The sequence below is a fragment of the Magnolia sinica genome, chromosome 17 (assembly GCF_029962835.1).
Source record: "Magnolia sinica isolate HGM2019 chromosome 17, MsV1, whole genome shotgun sequence".
NCBI classification, from domain to species: Eukaryota; Viridiplantae; Streptophyta; class Magnoliopsida; order Magnoliales; family Magnoliaceae; genus Magnolia; species Magnolia sinica.
The window spans coordinates 20,641,006-20,653,035 of record NC_080589.1 but is presented as its reverse complement, the minus strand read 5'-3'; the positions used below and the strand labels follow the sequence as shown (position 1 = coordinate 20,653,035).

The following is a 12,030-nucleotide window of genomic DNA, read 5'->3' as shown; positions in this document are numbered from 1 at the left end:
CCTGCAAATAGAATAGAAAAAAAAATCATGATTTTAAATACCCTTCAATACAACCCAATATGAGCTGAGCCAAATCACAAGTAATGTATCAGTGTTCTACCATTTACAGTAGCCAAGTAATAACTAATGTTTGTGTAATTTGTAATTTCATTGATCTTCTACAACTAGTTGCAGATGAAGAAAGATTTACTGGAATAAATTTATCAGGCCCACGGAGAATGGTAAATTTTGGGGCTGTACTTATAAGTTCTTACTCTAACAATTTTGGGCTTACAGTTCTTTCTTTTTTTATTTGTTTGCAGATGAAAGGCTTAATCTGAATTGCCCAACCTGTGGACCCGACTTCAGATATGGTACATCACAATCAGATTAGTTTGACATCATGATTTCTTATTAATGGGTATTTGTTTGTTAAATTGGAACCATTGATTTTCTTAATTTATCTTCTTTTTTTTTTTTCATTTAAACTCTCTAATAGATGTCCAAATCTCATGTAGACACTCTTGGCTTGGAAAGCAAGGTTGCGTGCTAGGGGCCATCGAACAATCCCCACTTCAATTGATGAGCTTTTCCGTGTTGAATACGGACCACTAGATGGTGATGTTTGGTTGGACAAATTAATTTTATTTTAACAGTTATACAAGGTGAAGTGATGTGGAATATGGTTGGACACATTAATCTCTTGCTTGTATTCTTTATTTTGGTTTAACTTAAATTCTGATGCAGTCCATGTGAGCCCCACTTATCTTTTGGTTTCAGAGTTCATTATTGCAATACAGGTACTGCCTCAAAACTCCTTTGCATTATATGTCACTGTTCATGAAAAATTGATTCATGGTCCTTCTAAATCTGTTGTAACTCCTTTGGAATAATTAGCTAATTGCTTTGGTGCAAGCAGGACATGGAATTACTCAGGCATGATTTTGGGGTATGTCAATTGTTTTTTTTTTTTGGATGTGGTCACTGAAAATCTTAATTTTTTCGACCCATTTCACAACATTAGCTGGAGCAACTACGCAGAGTGGATGTCATGCAAGAGTGGATCATCTTCTTCAAATTGAACATGATGTAGTTTATTTCTTTGACTTTGATTTAATAAAATGGTGAAAGTTGCATAAGACTTTGAAAGGTTTGGGCATTGTGTTCAAGTAGAGATTTCTTGCATTGATAGTTCTTTGAAAATAAAATGTATTGCTCTGTTTAGCGGTACAATACTTGATTTATTCTTCAATTTGGTATTGTGCCTTATGTTTAAATTGGCATAAAACTCCCATAAATATTGAGTCAAACCTTTGTTTCAGCATTATTTGGGATTTGTATTTAACATTCTAGGTTACATAAATCTCTATAGGCTCCAAGGATCATTTGCCTATTAGGAATTACTTCTATACCTAATGGTTTCTGTCAGTTTTTATTTAAGGATCATTTGCCTATTAGGAATGATCTGCTGGGTAAGAAATTGGAGCATGGGCAGTTTCCTAGTTTGGCCCTGAACAATTCTCTCAACGCAGCAAAAATTAAAATGGAAATTTTGAACTGAAACATCGAACATGCAACGAATAATTATGGTTGCTACTTTTTGTTCCTATTTTCTACTTTAATATAATCAGTCCCCTTTCTTAAAATTTTTGTCATTAACAATCCACCTGCAATGTAAATTAAAATTAGTTCATCTCATTTTAGTTAAGAGTATTTATGTTTCAGTGATCTTGGTTTATATAAATTATCCATGTCATTGATATAAGAATGTGAACCTTTCATCCATGATTCAAGTTTTTCCCAAGACAAGGTGTGGTTGTGAAAGGATCCAGGGAAATTGTTTTTCATGATTGGTTGAAAGGTCAATTGACATCTCGTCCCATTTTGCTTTGTTGGAAAGCACACATAGTAAAGGTGAAGTGCCTGTTTACTTGTTAGTAAACTTAATTGATGTAGTGTAATTGAAGATTTAACTTAGAATTGGATTCCTGCGAGAACTCTTTTCATGTTTCTAGTCTTGTTGAGTCCGAATCAAGACAGGATCTCCAGCAAGTTTTTTTAAAGAGTCAATCTCCAACGAGTTTTGAAGAGACGCAGCTCAAAATCTTGCCAAGTCGAGTTGGATGATAAGGTAATTAGGTTCTCATTGTCCTTTTTTAAAGTGTAAATCTTACTAATTGTATTCAATATGTGCAGAGAAAAGCAGTTGTCTAGCACGTACTTGGGAACGAACCTGCCGATGTTTACAGAGAAAAGCAGTTGTATAGCACATGACTTTTCCTTTTTGTTTATAACCACCTTTTGAGATGGTTGGCTCAGTTGTTTTTTGTTGCATTGAATGGTTGGTGTAGACAACACATCGTGGTCCAAGATGAAGTCCTAGCCAATAGGTTGGGCCTTATTCCCATCAAAGCTAACCCAAGGCTGTTCGAATATGTTTCAGGTTGACAGTTCGTTGACTTTTTATTTTTATTTTGGCTTTCATTCATTTGAATTGGGCTTATTTGTACATTGATTTTTAAATTATTATTATTATTTTTTAATGTATGTATTAGGTACTTCTTCAAGGTCTTTCTTCAAGGGATTTGATATGTGGAAGGAAGAAACTGTAACGAAGGTAAAAAATCAAAGATAATATGGTTTGCTAAATCTGTTTCAGGCATGTGAATTACTAAAGAATAAGCGGAGAATTGTGAAATCTGAACGTTTGAACTTTTTAACTGTCAAAATGCAAAAGGTTGTCCCTCCTGAAAGACTTTTCAATGATTTAGATTATAGTAAATGATTTTCTTAGTCAAGGAAGGTTTCTGGATTATCTTTTGTTGTTTGACAGGAGCATGAATGTTAACCATGAACAAAGCCTTTTAACTAAGCTGAAGCAACAATGGGGTGGCCAACTTATGTTGTAGATGGAAGGAATGGTCTGTCATATACTAACTACTTGCCTGAGCTAGTTGCATGCGTGCGTGTGTTTTCTTCTTCTTTCTAAAAATGATTTCTTGGTGGTGTTCTTTCATGTTTTTCTGGCAATGCAGGTTACTGATTTTCCATTAGCAAGGGAGAATCAACAGAATGTTTTGAAGCTCCATGCCCATTTCCATCTTTATATTGCTAACAGAATGTCCTTTACCTTCACTATGGTTTTATTTAGGATGATGGTTTTCATATCTTTTCTTTTCTTTTTCAAACTATTCAACAGTCTATGTTTGTAGTTTGCTCAGCTCCAAGATACATACATGTTGCATCATATTCTAATTAGACCAAGCTATTCAGGATGATGGTATTTTAATTAGACCAGGCTATTCAGGATGATGGTATTTTAATTAGACCAAGCTATTTGTGACAAGAGGTCTTGTGAAAAAGCTAATTGTTTTGCTAAATGTCAAATGTGCGTAGGTATGCTCGCGATTTTGTTCTGACATCTTTTGAGAAAAGCTATTGTATTTTATTACACCTTTCAAAAAAAAGGCTCTTGCGGTTTGTTTTGCCAATGTGTATAGATGTATGCTAAGTGTAGTTGTGCGCTCTGTGGAAGTCAACCCAAGAAATGTGCTGATTGGCCCCATGTATACTACTGCCGTGTTGAATGGGAAGATGCCATTTCTTTCAATATTGCCACTTCTGACATACCTACTCATATTCTTTTTATCTTTTTTTTTTGAGCAAATAATTTGGGGATTTTCCATATCTGTTTGGTTGTTGCTTGTTAGGTGACTTTTGCCTCGCCTTTGTTTGCAGGTCAGCTTACCTAGATTTAACAGATGGTGCTAGTTTCTTCATGGCCCTGGAACTTAACGGTTCAGAACTTGGGGACTACGCCTTGAGCCAAGAAGTGACAACCGTGAAGGTGGTGGCAGGAGCGGCGGTGGTAGAGGTTGCAGAGATAGTGGTGGCCGATTTGGAGGCGGCCGAGGCGGTAGTGGTTTTGGCGGTGGTAGGGGACGTAGAAATACAGTAAGCATGGGCCCAGCTGGTACAGGTAGCTCGTGAAGTCTCATTACTTGTTAGCCAGTGTCGGGAACAAATGAATTGTATGATCTGCAACTCGAGGATGTTATGTAATATCTCAGTTCCTACAAGTTGAGCCCATTAGCGTGAATGAATGTGAATATGATAAAATATATTACATAACAGGTGTATATTAGGAAGAATTGTAACAGGCGTATATCAGGAATTTTTCATTGGAATATTGGAAAAAAAAACAGAAGAATTTTCGTAGGTAAAAGAATGCATTTTTACCCACGAAACTTTTCGTAGGTAAAAGTCTCATCTTTTGCTTTCTACCTTTTTAGCTACGAAAATATTTGTAGGAAAAAGTTTTATAATACCTTTTACCAATGAAAAGATTCGTTGGTAAAATTTTTGTAAGAAAGAAGTCGTTGGTAAAAGGTTTTACCAATGAAGAAATTCGTCGGCAAAAGTCTTATCTTTGGCAACGAATTTTTTTTCGTTGGTAAAAGTGTTTCCCCTCGGTCTTTTAGTAACGAAATAATCGACGAAACACTACATCGGAACAATTTATTGCCTATGATAAAAAGGCTTTTAGCGACGAAAAACATTCGTAGGTAAAGGTCTTAATACAGTTTGTACCTACGAAACATGTCGTAGGTAAAAGTTTAATAAAGTTTGTAGCTACGAAAATGCTTGTAGGTAAAAGTCCTAACACCATTTGTACCTATGAAAAAATTCGTAGGTGAAAGCTTTAACAAAGTTTTTAGCTACGAAAATGTTCATAAGGAAAAGTTTTAGCAAAGTTTTTAGCTACGAAAATGTTTGTAGGTAAAAGTTTTAACAAAGTTTTTACCTACGAAAACGTTCGTAGGTAAAGGTCTTAACACTTCGTAGGTAAAAGTCTTAACAAAGTTTTTAATTTCGTTGGTAAAAGTCTTACCATTGCCGACGATGACATTTTTTCGTCGGTAAAAGTCTTTAGCCACGGCTTTTTACCAACGAATTTATCGACGAAATATTTCGTAGGTAAAATTCTTTGCCTACGAAATAATATCATTTACCTACGAAATTTTTCGTAGGTAAAAGTGAAATTTCTTGTAGTGTTGTTGTCACTCACGAAAGCTTTGTGAGTTTGAACCAAGCTTTCCGAAGTGTTCTAATGAAGTTCGGCTTGTCCAATCCGACAAATTCCCTAAAAAGATTCAACCTTTCAAATAGTCCAAGGGTGGCCTTCAGACAAGCCTCTGAAAATTACTTGAACCAAAATACCCTTTGTCCTTGGTTCAGTAATTGTAAGGTTTTTCAGCGAAAAAGAAGTTACGTCATATTTAATGACATGTACGGAACCCTTTTTTGGGCATGGGCAAGGCCCAACTCGTGGGGCCCACACTGATGTATGTGTATAATCCATGCCACCCATCCTTCTTGCCATGTCATTTTAGGGCTAGGGCCAAAATATCAGCTTGATCCAATGCTCATATGGCCCACATAATAGAAAATAATGGTGACTGTTGAAACTTTATAGGCTCACTGTGATGTTTGTTATAAGTGGACACTACCCAAGTTAGGACTTTTTGAGCCCACGGCAAGCTGGCCGACAAGGTGGATGGATCGGATCACCCCATTGTGAGCCCTAAGCTATGATACTAATGGTTTGGTAGAAAAAGAAGTGAACATGTTGAAAACCACGATCCATACAACATGACAACCACGACCCATACAACATGACAACCACGACTCATATAACATGGTAACTACGACCCATACAAACCACGACCCAAATGGGCCCACATTGATGTATGTGTATAATCCATGTTGCCCATCCTTTTCGTTGTGTCATGTTAGGGCTAAGGCCCAAATATCAGCCCAATCCAGTGCGCGTGTGGCCCACATAATAGAAAATAATGATGACTGTTGAAACTTTTCAAGCTCACTGTGATGTTTGTTAGAAGTGAACATTGCCCAAGTTAGGACTTTTTGGGCCTACACCGAGCTAGCCGACAAGGTGGATGGATCAGATCACCCCATTGTGGGCCTTAAGCTATGGTATCAATGATTTGGTAGAAAATGAATTGAACACTTTCAAAACCACAATGCATACAACATAACAACTACGACCCATATAACATGGCAACTATGACCCATGCAAACCACGACCCAAATGGCCCGCAGTTGTATGGATCGCAGTTGTCATGTTATATGGGTCTTAGTTGTCCTGTTATATGGGTCTCAGTTGTATGGGTCGTAGTTGTCATGTTATATAGATTACAGTAGTCCTGTTATATGGTTCGCAGTTGTATGGATCGTAGTTGTCCTGTTATACGGGTCGTAGTTATCCTGTTATATGGGTCGCAGTTGTCCTGTTATATGGGTTGTAATTGTCATGTTATATGGGTCACAATTTTCCTGTTATATGGGTCATAGTTGTATGGATCGCATGCAGTTGTCATGTTATATGGGTCACAGTTGCCCTGTTATATGGGTCGTAGTTGTATGGACCGCAGTTGTCCTGTTATATGTGTTGTAGTTATCCTATTATATGGGTCGTGGTTATCATGTTATATTGGTCGTGGTTATCATGTTATATGGGTCGTGGTTGTAATGTGACGTGTGCAGTTCATAAGGGTCGAGGTTGACATGTGATGTGGACCCCACCTTAATGTATATGTTTAATCCACACCGTCCACCACTTTCTCCATATTATTTCAGGCTATGATCCAAAAATAAGACAGATTCGAGTCCCGAGTGGATCACACCGAGGGAAACAAAGTCCCACTGTTGGAACTTTCTAAGGTTCACTGTGAACATGTGTAAGCTATGGTACTAATAGTTGTTAGAAAAGGAAGTGAATACAATGAAAACCACGATCCATGTAACATGACAACCACGACCTATATAACATGCCAACTACGACCCAAATGGGCCCACATTAATGTATGTGTATAATCCATGCCGCCCATCCTTTTTGTCGTGTCATTTTAGGGATATGTCCCAAATATCATCCTGATCGAGCGCTCGTGTGGCCCACATAATAGAAAAAAATGGTGACTATTGAAACCTTTTAAGTTCACTATGATGTTTGTTAGAAGTGGACACTACCTAAGTTAGGACTTTTTAGGCCCACGGTAAACTGGCCAACAAGGTAGATGGATCGGATCAACTCATTGTGGGCCTTAAGCTAAGGTACTAATAGTTGGTAAAAAAGAAAGTGAACACGTTAAAAACCACAATCCATTCAACATGACAACCATGACCCATATAACATAGCAATTACGACCCGTGTGAACCACGACCCAAATGGGTCCACATTGATGTATGTGTATAATTAATGCCACCCATCCTTTTTGTCGTGTCATTTTAGGGATAAGGCCCAAGTATCAGCCTGATCCAGCGCTTGTGTGGGCCACAAAATAGAAAATAATGGTGATTATTGAAACTTTACAAGCTCACTGTGATGTTTGTTAGAAGTGGACACTGCCCAAGTCAAGACTTTTTAGGCCCATAGTGAGCTGGCCGACAAGGTGGATGGATCGGATCACCCCATTGTAAGCCTTAGACTATGGTACCAATGGTTAGGTAGTAAAGGAAGTGAACACATGTAAACCACGATCCATATAACATGACAACCACGACACATATAATATGACAACCACGACATATATAACATGGCAACTACGACCCATACAAACACAACAGTAGGCCTTAAAAAGTTCCAACAATGGGACTTTGTTTCCCTCGGTGTGGTCCACTCGGGACTCGGATTTGTCTCATTTTTTGCTCTTAGCCTGAAATAATTTGAAGAAGGTGGTGGACGGCGTGGATTAGACATATTCATCAAGGTGGGGTCCACGTCACATGGCAACCTCGACCCTTATGAACTGCACACGTCACATTACAACTACGACCCATATAACTTGATAACCACGACCAATATAACATGATAACCACGAACCATAACAAGTACCACAACCTATATAACAGGATAACTGCGACCCATATAATAGGACAACTACGATCAATAAATTCTCGATTGCCGAATCCGGCACCGATAGCCTCCGTAGAACTCCATTCTCGGCTCCCAGCATCCATTCGCCAAGTTCCGATCCTGGGATGCTACGAGGAGAATTTTCAACATCAGTTTAATTCATAATAAGCATAACCAAAGGCATAACCCACAAACAACAACCAAAAACTCCATTACATTTTCACTATGATCAAAAACTTTATAAGTACAATGAGCATAAAGGAAAATACAATGATAATGGACAAAAAGCTCCAAGACGATCTGCTATGCGCTCCTGCCTCAGTGCTGCGACGGTCCAACGTCACCTGCACGTTACGGTCGTGCATAAGCTTATGGAAAGCTTAGAGGGTGGTGTAAGTATGTGCGTAAGGTAGTAGTTATGCAGTATCAGAGTAATGCAGAATATGCTGATGAATCCATGAATGCCATGAGCCGTACCAAGGCTATGCAATGCGAGGCATGGATGATGTCTGCCATACCAAGGCCATACGGTGTGGAATGCAACTCAAGCATGCAAATCTTCATCTAAGTCCACATATCAATACAACTTAACTCTGGAATATCACCGAGGTCTAGTACACTCTAAACTAGATCGTCGCCCCATCGCGCGCAATAAGGTAAGTCGAAGAGACCTCATTATCCGCCTACCAATATCGGGCTCAGCTCGTCGATAGCGGACCCATTCCTCGAGTTGGTCAAACTCAACCTAGCTTTGTCTCCTCCTCTCGGGTGGGTAAGGCCGCACCCCCTTTAAACCGACCACGACACAATGGAAAGCGCAATCATCTGGTAATCGGCACTCGGCGCTCATGCACCCACTCGGTCTAGATGTTGGAACAACCTCTTGGTACCATAAGGGTTTAGGGACTTTCACTCAAGGATCTCTATAGCATCTCATGTAGAACAATATTTCGGTATCCAATCCTGCCAACCACGATACGTCTGTGGAGGCTACGGCCCTAACGTCGCTAGGGCGTACAGTAACCATACCACACAATGCGAATACATGAATCACACTATCCAGTCATGCAGCAACCCTGCGCATATCGTGCGCTCATGTAGGGTAGCACCGCCTATCCGGGAGCCCATAAATAATTTGCCCGAAGGCATATGCTATGATCAGCCACCTCTCATATCAAGCATACATATGATGCGTATGATCGTGAATCATGGAACTATACTAAGCATGTTATATGGTAATGGATGTAGTTCATAACGAAGATGGGCTTAGACGGCCTACACATTACATGTACGGGCCTATCAATGAGCCCTAGGGAGAGTCATAATGTGGACATTTAACCAACACTATACTTGCAATGTGGACGTCAAACCAACATTACTCCCAAGGCATAGCCCATCGTAAACATCATTACATAAACCATGTTGGGATCACACATTGCAATTCAATATATCAAATGGGCCATATCACGTGGGCCTTACATTCGTCAAATGGGCCGCATTAATGGGCCTCACCAACGGGCCTTACGTACATTGCAATGGGCCATAGCCCATGGGCCTTAAAATACATCACAATAGGCCTCCTAATATGGGCCTTATGTGTATCAAATGGGCCACACCAATTGGGCCCCATATGTACATCAAATGGGCCTCAACCCATAGGCCCCAATACATCTAATGGGCCTTACAACATGCCAAGGTGGGGTCCACTTGAACTATGGATCTGGCTCATTCTTTATGCCCATGCCATAAAATAAGCTTTTTAAAATGGATGGACAGATTGGATGCAGCACCTGCCTCATAGTGGGGGTCCACATGAAGGCCAACCATCACATATTATACACACACACACACCGTTCCACACGTGAGGGATGGGTCCCACCGTCCAGTGTGAACAGCGTGGATAGAACACATCACGATGGGGCCTAACCGCTGGGCCAGGCGTGGATGAAACACATACTGTAGGTGGGTTTTACCGTCCACAGCCGTGGACAGCAGGGGAATAATCACATACATCACTGTGGGTCCCACGTGGGGCCCACCATAACACTTATTTTCCCATCCAAGCCATTGATAAGGTCGTACGGACTTGGATGAAGAGGAAAAACAAATTTCATCTTGATCCAAGACTTCTGTGGCCCAAAAAAAAAGGGTTTCAATGGCAGAGGTTCAATCCCACTGTTTCCTGCACTGTAGGCCACCTGATCTGTGGATGGAGCTGAAATTTGGAGGGGGCCCACTACTGGAAGTGGCCCACCTTGTAAACGGCGTGGATGCAAAATATACATCATGGTGGGGCCCACGGCAGGGGCCGTGGGTTGCAATCCGTCTGCCCGTCCGCAGGCAGCGCCTGCTGCCTTCTGACAACAGCAGTAGCTGCTGCATCTTTATTATATATATATATATATATATATTTATTTTTTCCACAATATTTCACATGTGGGGCCCACGTTAGGTGAATCCACCCCATCCAATGGCACCCCATGGCTCAAGATAAGCAAAACAAGCCCAATATTGAGCATATTTCGGTGTATAGAACATTAAAGGGTGTTTCAATGATAAATACACTTTTTACTATGTCATGGCCCGCCTGAAAGTTGAATTGGGCCCATCTTTCGACTCAACACCTAAAATGAGCTTGGGAAAGGAATAGACAGTGTGGATTGAATACATACCTCAAGGTGAGGCTTACATGAATGGACCACCCCATTTGGAAACAAGCTAATACTTGTGTTTTCCCTTCTTGTCCAGTGTCATTATTACAGATCTTTATTTATATGCATTTAATATGTTAAGTTGCGCAGCCTGAAATTCTCTGAACATGGGACATGAATGCACCAGTCTGCTGAAATGAACGAGGGCGATATATATATGTATACAAGTCAAAAAAATAAATGGGTCGCGCAAGGCGTTGCCCAAACAAAACAGCAAAAGAATGTAATAACCCAAAAGAATGAGACTGAGCCCAACGCTCAGCCGCCCTATCCTGCCTCTCATGCAGGTGGCGAACCCTCCATCAGCTGGAAGTATGACAGCTCCAGCTCCTTGTCCAGGCTCACCTCGCTAGGCTCCTCCAGTCCCGAGTCACCTGCATCTATGAAAGGGTCTGGTTGGTGTTTTAAAACACCGTCCCAGAGTGGGAGTGAGTGATCAACTCAGTGGGTGCTATTAGCCATAAGTTATAACAAGCATCAATTGTAATAAGAATTTAATGAAAAGCGATCAATCATCAGCATCTGTCTAGTCTTGTTAATGCGCATGCATGCAGGATGATATGATGTATGCCCTCGCCCAACACTCCCTCATGCGACGCCATCTAACGATCGCCAATGCCAACACTCCCTCAGTGCGACCTCGACTGCCGAGTCGCCAACCTAACTAATGCGATGCGATGCGGTCGTGTTAGCCGAGTTATTAGTTAGGTTCATTCATCCAGCAGATTTAGGAATCTGGTACACCCCATCTAATTAATGCCCTAACTGGTTGCGAGGCCAAGACCCCCCAATGCGTGAGGCCGAGGCTCCGTGGTCCGTGATCCCGTCGGGTTCCTCATCCCCAACTTCAAGCACATGAGGAGTGCTAAGAGGAAGGGATCGCTCGCGGTCACTACGGGGAGGCGCGGTACCCCAGCGTAGGCCGACAGCTCGGACATGGTGTCCCATTCCACCATGCCTGGCTCACGAGGCTGTGGACCGGTTTCAAGCTGGTTGTCGTTGGGCTGCAATGGTTGTGGGGAGTCTCAGGTTCCATACAAATGTGAGCAAATAGGGTTAACAATCGTGGTTGGCCAGAAAGTAGACTAAACCGCACGAGTCCAGGCAAGCGAATGGCGGAACGACCTCGGGTGCAAGCAACCCACGTAGCCTAACTATAGTCGCCCACACACATTCCCCCCAATCCGTGGGTTTAGCCCCAGGGCGGTCCTACCGACAAGACCACCTTAGCTTTCCTTGTTTCCTTGGCCAACCGCAGGGTTTGCATGGTGGTCCACAACACGTCAACGGACAGGGGTATCAACAGGCAAGATCATCATGTTCTCATACATCAATCATATAATCCAGATTCACCTAATAAGCAAGCTAACAATTTATAAACGGTGGTACATGTGTGTTGGGTGT

The 12,030-nt window shown here is 41.2% G+C and overlaps 1 long non-coding RNA gene across 1 annotated transcript; it reads left to right on the top strand.

Annotated features, from left to right (window-relative positions):
* Window positions 1-331: 331 nt before the first annotated feature.
* Window positions 332-579, top strand: LOC131231249 (uncharacterized). The gene is made up of 2 exons (XR_009164260.1): window positions 332-400; window positions 498-579. It is a non-coding gene; the product is annotated as an uncharacterized LOC131231249 (long non-coding RNA).
* The last annotated feature ends 11,451 nt before the right edge of the window (window positions 580-12,030 follow it).